This window comes from Diabrotica virgifera, chromosome 3, assembly GCF_917563875.1.
Source record: "Diabrotica virgifera virgifera chromosome 3, PGI_DIABVI_V3a".
Lineage (NCBI taxonomy): Eukaryota > Metazoa > Arthropoda > Insecta > Coleoptera > Chrysomelidae > Diabrotica > Diabrotica virgifera.
Genome location: NC_065445.1, coordinates 206,940,699 through 206,955,370, shown reverse-complemented (window position 1 = coordinate 206,955,370; position 14,672 = coordinate 206,940,699).

Below are 14,672 nucleotides of genomic sequence, written 5' to 3'. Positions count from 1 at the left end.
TGGAACAAATGTGTCTTGTATTTCCGGTAGAGTATTATTATTGCAGATTTTTATGGGGTGGTGGTCGCTGCCATAGGTGAACGACAGCACTACCCAAGATAAGGATGGAGTTAAAATTGGATCACAGAGACTTAAGTCAATTGCTGAGGATTCTCCCGATGCTGAGTTGAACCTAGTAGGCCTTCCATTATTAAGACAATTTAAATCCAAGTTATATAATAAGTTTTCTATTGTTCTTCCCATCGAACTTGTGTTAGAAGATCCCCATATTATATTATGTCCATTAAAGTCACCTACGACTATACGTGGTTTTGGAATTTGGTCTATAAGGTGTAGCAAATCTGTGTAATTTACCTGTGAATTGGGAGGAATGTAGATATTACATATATAAAAGGACATGGAAGATTCAATTTTGATGACTATCGCTTCTAAATTGCTTACTACGGGAAATAAATCTGCGTCGAGGGATTTTTTTACTAATGTAATAACACCGCCACTAGCATGGTTAAAAAGCATCCTGTCCCTACGGAAACATGTGTAGTGTTTGGGACTGTATTTTTGTTGGGGTTTTAAATTGGTCTCTTGCAGACAGATTATATCTGGACAGTTTTTGGCAATGATAATCTGTAGCATAGCTAGACGATGGAAGAATCCATCAATATTCCAGTGTATTATTGAGTTGAATGTAAAAAAATAATATAAAATATGGAATATAACAATGGATAGAAACCAGCTGCTGATCTATGATGACTGTGATGCATCACTTTCTATACCGGAGCCCACCTCTCCAAGGTGAGCAAGTATTTTTTTATTCAAGTTAGTCAGCCTTGTTTTTACCGACCTTTCTTTTAAGTAGGGACGGATTTCCTTTAACATGTCACTTAGACCTCTAAAATCAGAAGTGAAGTCATTGATTGGGATTATGGGGTTCGATAAGCCAGCTATGTTTTCTAGGAGGCAGACAAATTGATCACTGTTCAGCGGAAATGGTGGTTCGTGATGTTTTGTCGTGATCAATGAAGGTTTTGGCAGGATGTATCATGGAGCAAATGGACACATTCGAATGCGTTTCTTCAAGTTTAGATGTCTTTGTCTTCTTTCGAGATGCTGTAGATTTTGGTACTGTAAATGGGTTTTCTTGATGTGTACTGTCGGATTCTGGAGAAGCGACTTCACTGATAGAGCGTTTTAAATGAGTGTCTTTGTTTTCAGTTACTTCTGTATTTACGTTTGGTAATTTTGACTCAGTATGTTCTGAAAAGGTACTTTGATGTGATGATATAGTTGGAGCTTGTTTAGATTGGGACGTTTCAGGTTGGTTAGTCGTACTGGTAAGGGTTGGCGTAGGAGTCGATGCTGTTGTTGTTTGTGCAGCCGAGTCAGCTGCAGTTGTAGTATTTGAAGCTGTAGAGCTTAGTGAAGTTTGTTGCGTCGTAGATATATTTGTAGGTTCGGTACAGGCTGCTGCCCTATGTCCCGGATTTTTGTATTTGAAACAGACGTTTCCATCTTGAGAAAAGAATATTGTTTGGTTTGTGTTTTCGAATGTTATTGTTATAGCGCTTGGGATGGTTAAATTATGAGGGCTAACATATACTTGCCGTCGAAAGCTTAGAATATGACTGTACTCGGGAAGATTTGCGCCGATTTTTAAAAATGTTATGGGAGATACAAGATGTAAACCGATTTTTAGCAGTTCTTTTTCAAGAACATGGTGTGGGATGGTCGGGGATACATTTGACTTGACAATTCGTTCGGCTGGTGTTATGAGTCGTCTAGCCTTTAAAAGTTCTCCTCGGATAGTGATTTGGCCATAGTTATCTAAAAACTGATCTAGGATATTTTTATTCGCGAGGTACATGCAAACCCGGTTGTTGGAAAGGCGGGAGGCGAAAATGATGTTTTTAGGTTGAATAATGTTACCAATAGGGATTAGGTAGTCATGAAGTGGAGTATTTTCGATTGCACTGAAGACTAGTGCCTGGTCTCTTGAAGGGAATTTGAATTGATTTGTCACCTGTGAGTAGCTTTTCGGTGAATTTATGTTGTTTTGAGATTGTTGATCCATGCTTGTTTCGGTGGAGATCATTTTAGAAGAACAGGTATCACCCGCAACACCCGCAAGAGTGAGTGCGGCCCTGTCCCCCTATTGGTAACCGACTCCAGTTCTTGTAAGTATAGACCGCAAATAAAATTGAAAATGTGTTTAAAATGTTCCTAGTATATACAAATGTATATTAAAATACAGTAAAAATATTTTTTATTGTTTCAAATAATTACGTGAAAAGTAGTCAATATTCCGTATATCACTTACTTGTATTTACCACTTTCACAAAAACTTAACTTGTATATAAATAAACTTTTATTTATATCTACTTAATGAGCGATAAATTTTCTGCTAATTACTTTTAATAACTATCTAGCTCGTATTCGATACGTGTTAACGGTACGAAGGTTGAAACTAGAATCGTCGTTTATATTTATTAAACGCTTTTTTGGATTGTTGTATTACTTGTCGACATTCATGATTCCACCAAGGAACTGGATGGAATTTACTATTGAAGTTAATTTTTCCAATATTTTGATCTGCTGAATCTATTATTAGTTTTGTAATGAAATCTACCTCTTCGTTCACATTACTATTTTCATTTATGGCATGCAAGTTGCGTTCGATATGAATTTGAAATTTCGTCCAATCCGCATTTTTTAAGTTCCATTTTGCTTCTGATATAGCTGTAGATGCATCTTCGTTATGGATTAAAATAGGATAATGGTCGCTGTCGTATGGCTCTGGTAATACATCCCATGAAAGTGTATGCGTTATTGATGGTTCACATATAGATAGGTCGATAGCAGAACCCTCGCCCGTTCTTATGTCGAAACGGGTATCTTGTCCATCATTAAGTAAATTTAAGTTGAGTTTTTCCAGAAGTACTTCTATTTTTCTACCAAGATGTGTTAATTTTTTTGAACCCCATAAAGGATTATGTGCGTTGAAGTCCCCGACAATTAATCGTGGAGTAGGTATTTGTTCTAAAAGATCCGATATTTCGTTATGGTTAAGTTCTTGATTGGGGGGGATGTATATGTTACATACGGAAAAACTAGTTACGTCTTTGATTCTGACTGCAATTGCCTCAATGTTTGTTTCTAGTGGTATTGCTGTGCTATTAATGTCATCCTTTATGTATATGGCTACTCCTCCACTGGCGATTTTAGCATGTTGTCGATTTTTAAAGAAACAATTAAAGTTTTTTAGTTGATGTGCGGTGTTGTTTTTAAAATTAGTTTCTTGTAAACATAGAATCATTGGTCTGTACTTTGAGATTAGTATTTGCAACATTTCTAAATGGGTGTAATACCCATTCAGATTCCATTGAATTAAACTAGTGAATGATATTGATATTTTAATATGTGTGCGTAGAGGTGTCGCTTTCTGGTTCGGTATGGAAGTCCGGATCAATCTGTCGTAAAATTTTATTTCTTATTCGGGTGCATGTACTTTTAATTTTTCGGTCAATTAGTTTAGGATAAATTTTTGTCAGTAGGTCTGTAGCTTCAGAAATTTCATTGGTATACATTTGTGTAATGCTTATTGGGTCAGAAGAGCCTGTACAATTTTCGAAGGAATCTATTAGTTGATCATAGTTTAAGGGATAGCTGGAATTTTGGTCTCTAAATAATTCTTCTGTAGGTTTCAGCATTTCCTCTAACGTCTTTTTTGGTTTATTGCCTTGGTTTAATTTAGTCTTTTTCTCTTTGTTTTTTGGTACTTCAAAAGCGTGTTCTGATGAAGGAGTTGGAGAACGCTCAGAAACTGTGAGTTTTTGTGATATTGGATCTGTTTCTATTTGGTTAGTTTGGAGTTCTGTGCTTAGTGTTTCATTTTGTACAGCTTGATCGTTAAGTTCGGTTTTATTTTGTGGGATGCCACTCGTTAGTTCTTTAGTCGCCTGATTGTAATTATTTTCAATAGAGTTCTCACCTGATTCTGTATTTTGAGGTATTGAAGTGGTGTCACCTGATACAGATGCCTTTGTTGGACAGTTTTTTGCTGAATGCTTGGTGTTCTTGCATATATGACAAGCCTGGTTGTCTAAAGATATCCATATTCTATATGATGTCTCCTCGTGGGTTATAATAAAAGAATCGGGTAAGGTGTGGTTGGTTAAAGGGGATATATAGGTTTGTCGCCTAAAGCTTAATATATGCTGGAACTCAGGACTGGAAGTCCCTATACGGAGAAATGATAAGGGTGACAAAAGGTTGACACCAAGTGCTTGCCATTCGGATTCTAAGATTGAGTGTGGAATAGATGGACATACGCCTGAGAGTACTAGTCGTTGGCTGGGTGTGATTAGTCGTCGTGCTTGTAAGAGTTGTTGATTAACTTTGATTTTTCCGTGGTAGGTAATAAAGTCGTCCACTAATTTTTCATTTGCTAAGTAAATGCACATTCTGTTGTTGGATAGCTTTGAACAGAAAATAATATTTATTGGTCGAATAATTTGGCTTAAACTGCGGAGGTAATCTTCAATTTTGGTGTTGTCAATTGCGTCGAACACAATTGCTTGGTTTCTTGATGGAAAGACATTAGCGGTTGGTTGTCTGGTTACGGAAGAGTAGCTTTTAGGTTCTAGAGATTGTTGGTCTGGTGTAGAAGTAGGTTTAGTTGACGTAGATGAGGATGCCATGATGTAGAAATTGATATTTTGTTTGCCAAAATATCAATTATTTGGGGCCAGTAAATACTGGCCTATTTTTGAAGTCGTCTATAATATGTATTTAAATAAAGTCACCTTACCAATGTTTATCGTTAAAATAACACATTCACAAAACGCGTTTTTAACTTTTGCAAAAACTGTAAGCGAATATTAATTAGAATTTAACGTATTTACTCGTCGGTTGGTATGATAAGACTCCTTTTCAAATCTTTGGTTTGTCCGATTCGTGTAATAAATTTTTCAGTATAAGTTTTATAGAAATTCAAATTTTTTCCAAAAAATTTGTACAGGAAGCCATGCAACTTTGCAATATATGAGTATAGGCGCGCATTGTGCAATCAAAAAATATGAAGTTGATGTAGAAGCTTCCATTTTTAAGCAATCTGTACTACCTCAACCACCTACCTGAACTTACAGTAAGTTAAGTAAGTAACTAACTAACTTAACGACTAATATTTTAGCAGCCTAATTTTTGTTTACCATTATTATTTCTTATCTACTCTTTTCTATTGCATTTACATATAAAAAATATATGCAACAAATAAAAACCTTATCTTGTAAAAGGTATTTTTAAATATACCTTTTACAAGATAAGGTTTTTATTTTTTACTGATTTATTGTATGCAGGCAGTTACAGGAATTTTTCCTAGTGATATTTTTAAAAAATTATGCGAAATTTGCACCGATAAGTATGTACTATCTTATAGGAATTTATCCAAGAATTATATTATTAAAACATTGTCCAAGTTTATTAGTAAACGAACAGTTTATTTTTTTGACTTAGGATTAGTTCCTACAGTCATAAATAAATTAAATAATATTAAGTCTAGCTTATTTCCTGTTTTTAATTTTTTTTAGTGTAAGGTTATCTCAGCCTGACCGATCAATTTGTTATGACTGTAACAAACATATTATTTTTTTCAACATAATATTTTTTTTTCAATTTAATCATTATAAGCATTTTGGGATTAGGGCAAGGATCACCTGAAATATGAAAAATAAAATAAAAACAAATTTATCATTCAGTGCTAAAAGATTCGAAACTTTGTAGGGACGGTAAACATTTAGATTTTTTTTAAGGAGATCCGACTGATGTGTACCATACTTGCTACAATTAAAAAATAAATTATCCAAATATGCCGGTTCTTTTCAAATATCACAAATATTGTTCTCAATTATATTTATTATTATAAATGGGACGCATGTCCAAACTTCACCTAGGATATGGTTGTAATGTTTCTGGATCTTCTCGGGTATTAGCAAATCAGTAGTTTGAATGTCAGGTTTTAGCAAAGTGCATTTTGTGGCTTTCGTCAAACAAAGATATGTATTATTTAGACCATTTTTAGTATAAATTATCGTTGACTATATTTATTCTCTCTTCAATAGGGTGTAACAGCTAATAAGATTATAACAGCTAATAAGGGTGTAACAGCTTCTCCCAACTGTATGCTTCCTTTAGCTGCTTTAATTCGCTGTTGATTATGTACTTTAGACAGAAACTACAACGCTAAACGGGTTTTATAGTTTTTTATGGTCAATGGACCCCTAAATATAGAAACCGTGGAGTGATACCATTTAAAAGGGTGCGTTTTTGAGAAATGGGTGAATTAGTCCCTATGCACTAGGGTGCATTAGGGTGAGTTCTATGCACTTTTCGTTTATACACATCTACAGAAAAATAAATTACTCCAAATTAAATTTACTACCGAAATGTCACATTCTGAAATCAATTTTTTTTTTATAAAAATACATTCAGAAAACGATGCAAAAAAAGGAAGAAAGCAATTTTGTTTTTTGCCCCATAACTTTTTTCCACGGGGATAAAAGAATAGGTATTGCTTCACAGAAAAAAAAGCTTCTGTTCTTCCTATTTATAATGACGTTTGGTAAAATTCTTAAGAATATACAGTTTCCGAAATATGATTTTTCAAATTTCACCACTCAGAGCAGTTTTGGGCAATTTTCCCTTCTATTTCGCAAAAAGTGTTCTGTTACTCTTTCTACGTAGTTTTAGGTATATGCAATAGTACATTTAGTAGGAACAGAAGTCAATTGGTCTACTGTAGAAGGTTGTACTTTTTACTGACTATTTTTAAGGGGGTAGGTGCAAAATCTTGGGCCATTGCTATTTAAATGCATTATTTTTTTTTCAAATCCTGAGAAAACTAATAAATATTTTTAAAAAAAGTTAACGCCGAATGAAAAACTACATTAAAATCGAAGCCGAAAATCCCTAAAAACATGTTCTTCTTCTTCTTCAAAGGCAAATCCACTAATGGATGTTGAGATCACATTTTCCATTAACTCCCTATTTCTTGCAATGTGTATCAGAGATTTAATGTCGTTAATCTCTGTCTATAACGAAAACTTCTATTATGTTTATTTTAATAAGTTACAGGGGTAAAAATAGAGACAATTTTCCGTGATTTTTAATTTCAAATATTTCATTAAAAAGAAACTTTTTGTTTATTCTATGGAACTTCAGCCCGCGGTAATAATGTAATCTTTCATTCTGCGTTTGAATTTTTCAAAAATACTTATTAGTATTCTCAAGATTCGAAAAAAAAAATGAATACATTTAAATATAATTAGCCTAACATTTTGCGCCTACCCCTTTAAGCAGGATAAATAATATGGTTTTTCAAAGATTTATACTTTTAGCGATTTTTGATACTTTTCATGATTATTTTTAGAATTTCTCATTACAACTTTTTTCTTATACATTTACGTATACCTATGCATTGCTGGTATAAAAAATCTTTAATGGCCCTTACTTTAAAATGGTGTATTTAATTGTAATAATTCTATGACAATTTTTAAACAAAATAATGCTTTTTCAAAGTATGATACATGCAACGATTTTTGATAAATTTTTGAATATTTTTTAAATTCCTCGTTATAACTTTTTTTCTTGTTATAATTTCTTTTAAAAATCGTTAAAATTTTCAAAAAGCATATCTTGCGTAGAAAAAAGTTACAGAACAGTGTTAGCGAAATAATAGGGAACATGGCCCAGAAATGTCGTGAGTGGCGAACTTTGAAAAATCATATTTCGGAAACTATAAATCCTAACGTCATTTAAAGAGGAAGGATATAAGTTTTTAATATGAAGCAATGCCTATACCTTTATCCTCGTGGAAAAAAGTTTGGGACAAGGAACAAAGTGGCTTTGTGGTTTTTGAATATATTTTTGTTTGAATTTAGAAGGTGACATTTCGATAGTAAATTTAATTAACATTTTTCTGTAGATATGGTAGCACTCCACGGCTTTTTCATTTAGATATCCATTGACCATACGAAACAATAAAATCCCTCTGTACCCATTGCAGTTCATTTCAGCCCTCTTATTTTGGACATAATCAATAATTTCTAAAACTCAGAGTTAGAAATAATTTAACAATATTTTACTAAGTGCGGCTATCCACGTTCCGGTATACCTGCATAGGTTTGCCTAGAGATGCATCAAGTCAAACTAGTTTGATTTTACTCAACAAACTTGACTTGACTTGAAAATCAAACTTTTTGTATAAAAAAGTTTGACTTGACTTGATTTCGATATCTTTAGGTTTGACTTGAATTCAAACATCTTCAAACAGTTTGAAAAGTTTGAATATTACGCAACGTGTTTATTTGTTCAGTGGCGGATCAACGGGGGGGGGAGTAATGGGTGGGGGAGGGGTAGGGGAAATCCCCCAATCCCAACAAGGCCCAAAAAAATTTTTTTGACAAATTTCAATAAACAGAAATGTATTGGCTGATATGATATTTAAACCGCAGACAGACAAATAAAACCCAATAAGCGCGCCAGTTAGGATAATAATTATTAAGAAAGCTTTTAGCGTTTTATAGTATGATACAATTGATCCAAAGAATGGCATAAACCAGACATCCAAAGTGAAAGTTATCATCTAACACCAAATTGTTCTATATGGTCCACATGATGTTCAGAAAAAAGTCACACCATTTTGAGCGTCGGGTTTGAAGGGAAGAGAGGGGAGAAATCGGTAAATTCGTAGTCTTTTACGTTTTTCGTCAATATTTTTAAAACTATGCGATTTAGCATGAACAACCTTTTATAAAAAAATGTTCTACATTCAATTTGAAATAAAAGAGGCCCATTGCATAATCCTTCTAAAATGAACGGTTCCAAAGTTACGGAGGTAGTATAGTGTGGTATAGTGTGGTATATAACTGGTCAAAAAAAGGCCCTAACCCAAACATCCAAAGAAAGAGTCTTCCTCCAACACCAAATTGTTCTATATGGTCCACATATTGTGCAGTAAAAAGTTACACCATTTTGAGCGTCCGGGTTGGAGGGGAGATTGGGGAGAAATCGGTAAATTAGTATTTTTTTTACGTTTTTCGTCAATATTTCTAAAACTATACTTTAGCGTAAACAATGTTCTATACAATTCTACATAAAATTTAAAACAAAAAAGTCCTTCCCAACGCTTCCAGAGTTACGGAGAGTGAAAAGTGGAAGTTTTCGATATTTTTTATATTTTTTGGGCAATTGATGATGATTGTGGGTGGTGAGGTTGACGTTTCTTCGAGGGCTTATCACTAACATGCCACTGAAATAGCAAATTTTATTTACAAAACACAATCCTGTTAAAGAAAATTTCTTTCATCAGTAATAATATTATAAATTTCCCAAGAAATATAAAAAGTATCGAAAACTTCCACTTTTCACCCTCCGTAACTCCGGAACCGTTGATTTTATAACAAATATGGATAGGACCTTTTTGTTTGAAATTTTATGTAGAATCCTTTAGAAACCGCATAGTTTTAGAAAGATTGACGAAAAACGTAAAAATCGCCGAATTTACCGATTTCTTCCCCCTCACCCCCCAAACCCGACGCTGAAAATGGTGTGTGTGACTTTTTTCTTACCATTATGTGGAGCATATAGAACAATTTGGTGTTGGAGGATAACTTTCACTTTGGATGTCTGGGTTTGGGTCTAGTTATAAGTTATACCATACTATTAATGCATATTTATACATTAATTTTTAAAAAATTTAAACCCAACATTTGTAGCCTGTCTCCGAAAGAAATTTAAATTGTAGATAAATGTAGGTAAAACCATATAGACCTGGATCCCGCGTACCAAAAAAAAGTTGATTAATAGCAAGCTGAAAATTTGTTAATAGATTAACGGTGTCTAGTCAGAGAAACTTTCATGTATGGGAACACCGGAACAGGTTAAAAATTTGGAACGTCAGACTACGTAAACGTTCCATGTATTTTGTCGGATAGAACTTCCGATTGATTAACATCCAATTGATTTGTTACCCTTTCATTAAACTCTCATGCAAAAATCAGTCTGGTGTTTATCACCAACTGGGTATTTTAATGAGTGGAACATGAAGAACATGTCAAATGACATGACAGGAATCATGTTGGTTAGTAATAGCAGTCTGATTTTTGCATGAGAGTTTAATGAAAGGGTAACAAATTAATTGGATGTTATGTCCGACAAAATACATGGGACGTTTTCGTAATCTGACGTTCCAAATTATTAAACTGTTCCACAATTAAAACTTCTACCGTTCCAGTGTTCCCGTACATCTAAGTTTGTCCGACTAGGCACCGTTAAGCTATTAACAAATTTTCGGCTTGCTATTAATCAACTTTTTTTGGTACGCAGGATCCAGGTCTAATAACCCAATGGTTAGTTTTGAATTTTAAAGAAATACCAACAAATATACAGCAATACGTTTGTATTGTATTTTCGAGTGAACTAGCAGATTGGTATTAACCAGATGTTTTTCTAACTGGCCCTTAAATGCTTTTTTTAATAAAAGAAAGTCATAAAAATTCCAAATCATTTTATTTTGAGCTGTCCATTGAGACACATGTTACTGTGCTTGACTGCTAAATACAAATTTTAAGATTTTTTCACTTGAATACTATTTTGTCGTATTGTCACATGAGCGGAGGTGAGGGGCAATATAATACAATCCAGGGGTTCTATGTAAAATATAAACGAAAGGTGAAAGGGTGGAAGATTGTGATTCGGTAGTTTTTTTTTATTTAAGTTAAAAAAACAATGTTACGTAATAGTGATGTAACGAATATTCGTATTCGTATTCGCATTCGGGAATATCCGCATCTTTTTGCATATTCGCATTCGCATTCGCAAAATTTGTGCGAATGTTTTGCGAATATGAATATCAGAGAAGAGAAATAATAATTTGAAAATAAAGTTAGATTAATAAAATCAAAATCCATTCTCTTTCTCATCTTTTTTATTAAAGAAAGGTAACTTAACCTCGTATAATCAGATTATAAGCCTTCACGTTGTTTTATTATTTGGCATAATGTTATAAAGCTTAAGATTCAGATTGATTTACACTAAATATCAATTAACCTCTCATTACAAATTTAGAAAACATTTCAAAAATAAAAACAAATTAAAAAAAACTGAGCATTCGCATTCGCATCCGCATTCGCGAATGTCGTTATTAGATATTCGCATTCGCATTCGTATTCGCTAATGTTCAAAAAATCACATTTGTTACATCACTATTACGTAATGCGCTATTCGAACCATCCTACCCCCTCCCCGTGTAACGCGCCGTAACGTTTTACATGACTCCCCCCCCCAACTTGCGTTACGTAATACTTGAACCTGAACGCTCCCAAAGTAGATTAAATTACACTTTGTATGATAAAAAACTATCCAACGAATTCTTTGTTTTAATCTAGTAACACTCAGATATAAAAAAGTTATGTGGATAAAACGAAACTTGCCAGCAAGCAGTTTAAGCATTCAGGAATCATTTTCAAGAAATTTAAATTTACGACCCTATTTTGATTATAATCGCTTCCCGTATTAAGTTACTTTTATGTGGCACTCATTGTATTATTAATTTTCTTATCTTAATTGGCAACTAACATGTCAATCTCAGCGAAAAAGTATATCTACTAAATAAATTATTTTTCAAACTCTTTCAAACTAGTTTGACAAACAGTTTGAATTTTCAAACCTGTACGATTGACCAGTTTGGCTTGACTTGAAATATTTGTCAGAAGGATTGACTTGAGTTTGACTTGAAATTAAGTCAAACTCAAGTCAAGTTCAAACATTCAAGTCAAACTTGTGCAACTCTAGGTTTGCCTGTGCTGGCAGGTGACCTGTACAGCTAAACCGGGTCATGTGCACAAAACTGCACAGTTATAGCGAGCTGTGCAGGCGGCCGGAGGCGAATTGAAATTCAGTATTTTCTACCTGTACAGGCCTGTTCATCGAAACGTGTGTGTGAGTCTCTACGGTGCGCTTGTGCAGGTTTTGACTTGCTTATGAGCTCTGTGAAAAGATCTTCGGATTATGTTAGGTTTGTTCTAGGTTCTAGCGTCAGTTTCAAACGGTTTGAAACCATCAGGAACATGCGCATTTGTTTGATGGCGTTCAAGCAACCGATTACTAGTTTGAAACTACTGGTCGGGCGTTCTAACGACAGTAAATTTTGATTTGGAAACTGGCGTCAAACGGTCAAAAGAGTTTGCGGATTTTGTCCGGATTTTAAGTTTGTGCGTTGCGCAGTGGAATTATTTGTTTGACGTTTACAAATTTTAAATGAAAGTAATAGGTTTTGACTATGTTACTTAACATTATTTACGTTTATAATATTAATTTTTAATATTTCTGGATACTTATAAGAATTATATGGATATTGGATACTTATAAGAAAAATGTATTTCTAATCTAACCTCAAAATTATAAATAAAAACAAACAATATGACGTTGGTATTTTACTCCGATAAAAAAGCGTTCTAGCAAAAAACAGTTTGTTACCAGTTTGTGGATGGAATATGCGCAATAAAGCAGTACAATAATTTGGTGTCAAACCATACAAAACTACATACTAGAACAAACCTATTATCGTAGAATACTTAAGACATTCTTACTATTGACGCGTTACAAGGAACCTCGACGTAGCTGTCAGTCTTTCGAGGGGCGAAATAGAAGTATTCATAATAGTATCTTTCTTTTGGATTAGAGGTGTTACAAGTGATAACAGTTTATGATAGGTTTCTTCATTCATCCGCAAATAAGTACGGTAATCTGAAGTAACGGATCTTAAGTTAATTCTGTTAATAATCTTGTATCTCTATATTTTATTCTTTTTATAAGCCAATCTTTATGTTTTCGCTTCTTTTTATACTTTATAACTACTAACAAATCGACTGAAGCGATCGCGTCGTATTTGTTTGCCATTTTTCAACTGAATTTAAATCTTCAGTCAGGTTTACCGTAGCGTACGTGTGCTCTCGCCTGCACAGGTACACCTGCAGAGGTTTACATGTACGGGTATACCTGTGCAGGTATACCCGAACGTGGATGGCCGCACTTAGCCTAACGAATTTTAAAATATAATCCTAGTATCTTTTGTAATATTCCTAGAGATTTTATTAGTAGGGGAGTGCAATTAGAACGAAAACATGCATTGTTCCGGAAAAATTCAAACAAGCTTCTATTTTTCTAAAACTTTTTTTGTTAGTTTATATACATGTTAAAGTAAAAAGTTCTACTCGCAGATTTGGCTGCTAATTGTTTATTAATTGTTTAAACAATAACAATTATTTTGTATAAATAATTTTAAAAATATCGTTACATTCATCATTTTACTTTGATCAAATATGTTTCTATTTTGTTTTTGATTATGCTGAATCCGAATATGGCATTGCAATTTGAAAATTTTTATACAGAAGCTCTTACACAGTGTGTCTGCGTAGCTAGGAACCACATGGAAAACTTTTTTATTATCAATTTTACGAAAAAAGTTATTCCTAATAAAATGCTCTGGATTGTCAAAAATCTAAAACTTAACCATCTGATATCAAATTTTATCAATTTTATACGAGTTATGTCAAAAATTTGAATTTCGTTAAAGAGTAAAATACCTTTATATTCCAGAATATCAAAAAATGCTATTATGAAAAGTTGTTTGCAATTAGAGACTATGTCTAGATATACAATTACTTCATTCTTATCGACAAAAAATTTTTCAATTTTTTCTCAAATTACGGATAATCATCCTCATTTTATTACAATTATGATAACTATTTTATTATTACTTTTACGAAAAAAAGTTATTCTTTATAAAATGCTCTTCCTGGTTTAAAGTCTAAGGTACAACCATCAGATATCAAACTTTTTTAATTTTATACGAGGTATGTAAAAAATATGAATTTTTCTTAAGAGTTAAGTGCCTTTATTATTTACAATATTTTAATTAGAACGATGTAATTGAACACTGAAACAAATTTTTTAATTCCAAACAACTTTCCTTAATAACAATTTTTGATATTGTGAAATGTAAAGGTACTTTACTCTTGAGTGAAATTCATATTTTTTGACATACCTCGTATAAAATTCATTAAATGTGATATTTGATGATTGCATCTTAGATTATATACGATGCAGAGTATTTTATAAAAAATAACTTTTCTTCGTAAAACTGATAATAAAAAAGTTATCAATAGGTTCAAAGTTACGCAGATATACTGTATAAGACAGGGGTGGCCAACCTTTTTAAGTCGAGTGCCAATATGAGAACAAAAAAAATTTGGCGTGCCACTAAAATTTTTCGACATACTAATATGGATACTATATATTAATAATATACGGTACAATATGTATTTCTTATGTAAATTCCACATTTTTCCGTTTAGTCAAGATAGTGGAGGTTTAAAAAATAACGTAATAAGTAAAACATAACAACAAACTTACTTTATTGTTAATAAAAATAAAATAAAAACGTTAAACAAAAAAACTTAAATATTTTCTTATTATCTAAAATTCAAATTATTAAACAGTTACTTATTTAATGTGGTATTTTAACTTGTATTTTTTTAATTAATTCATCTATATTGGGATTAATTTCGGAACTAGCCAACAGAATTAGATTTTTTAAATGCATGTCAGTTAATCGTGAC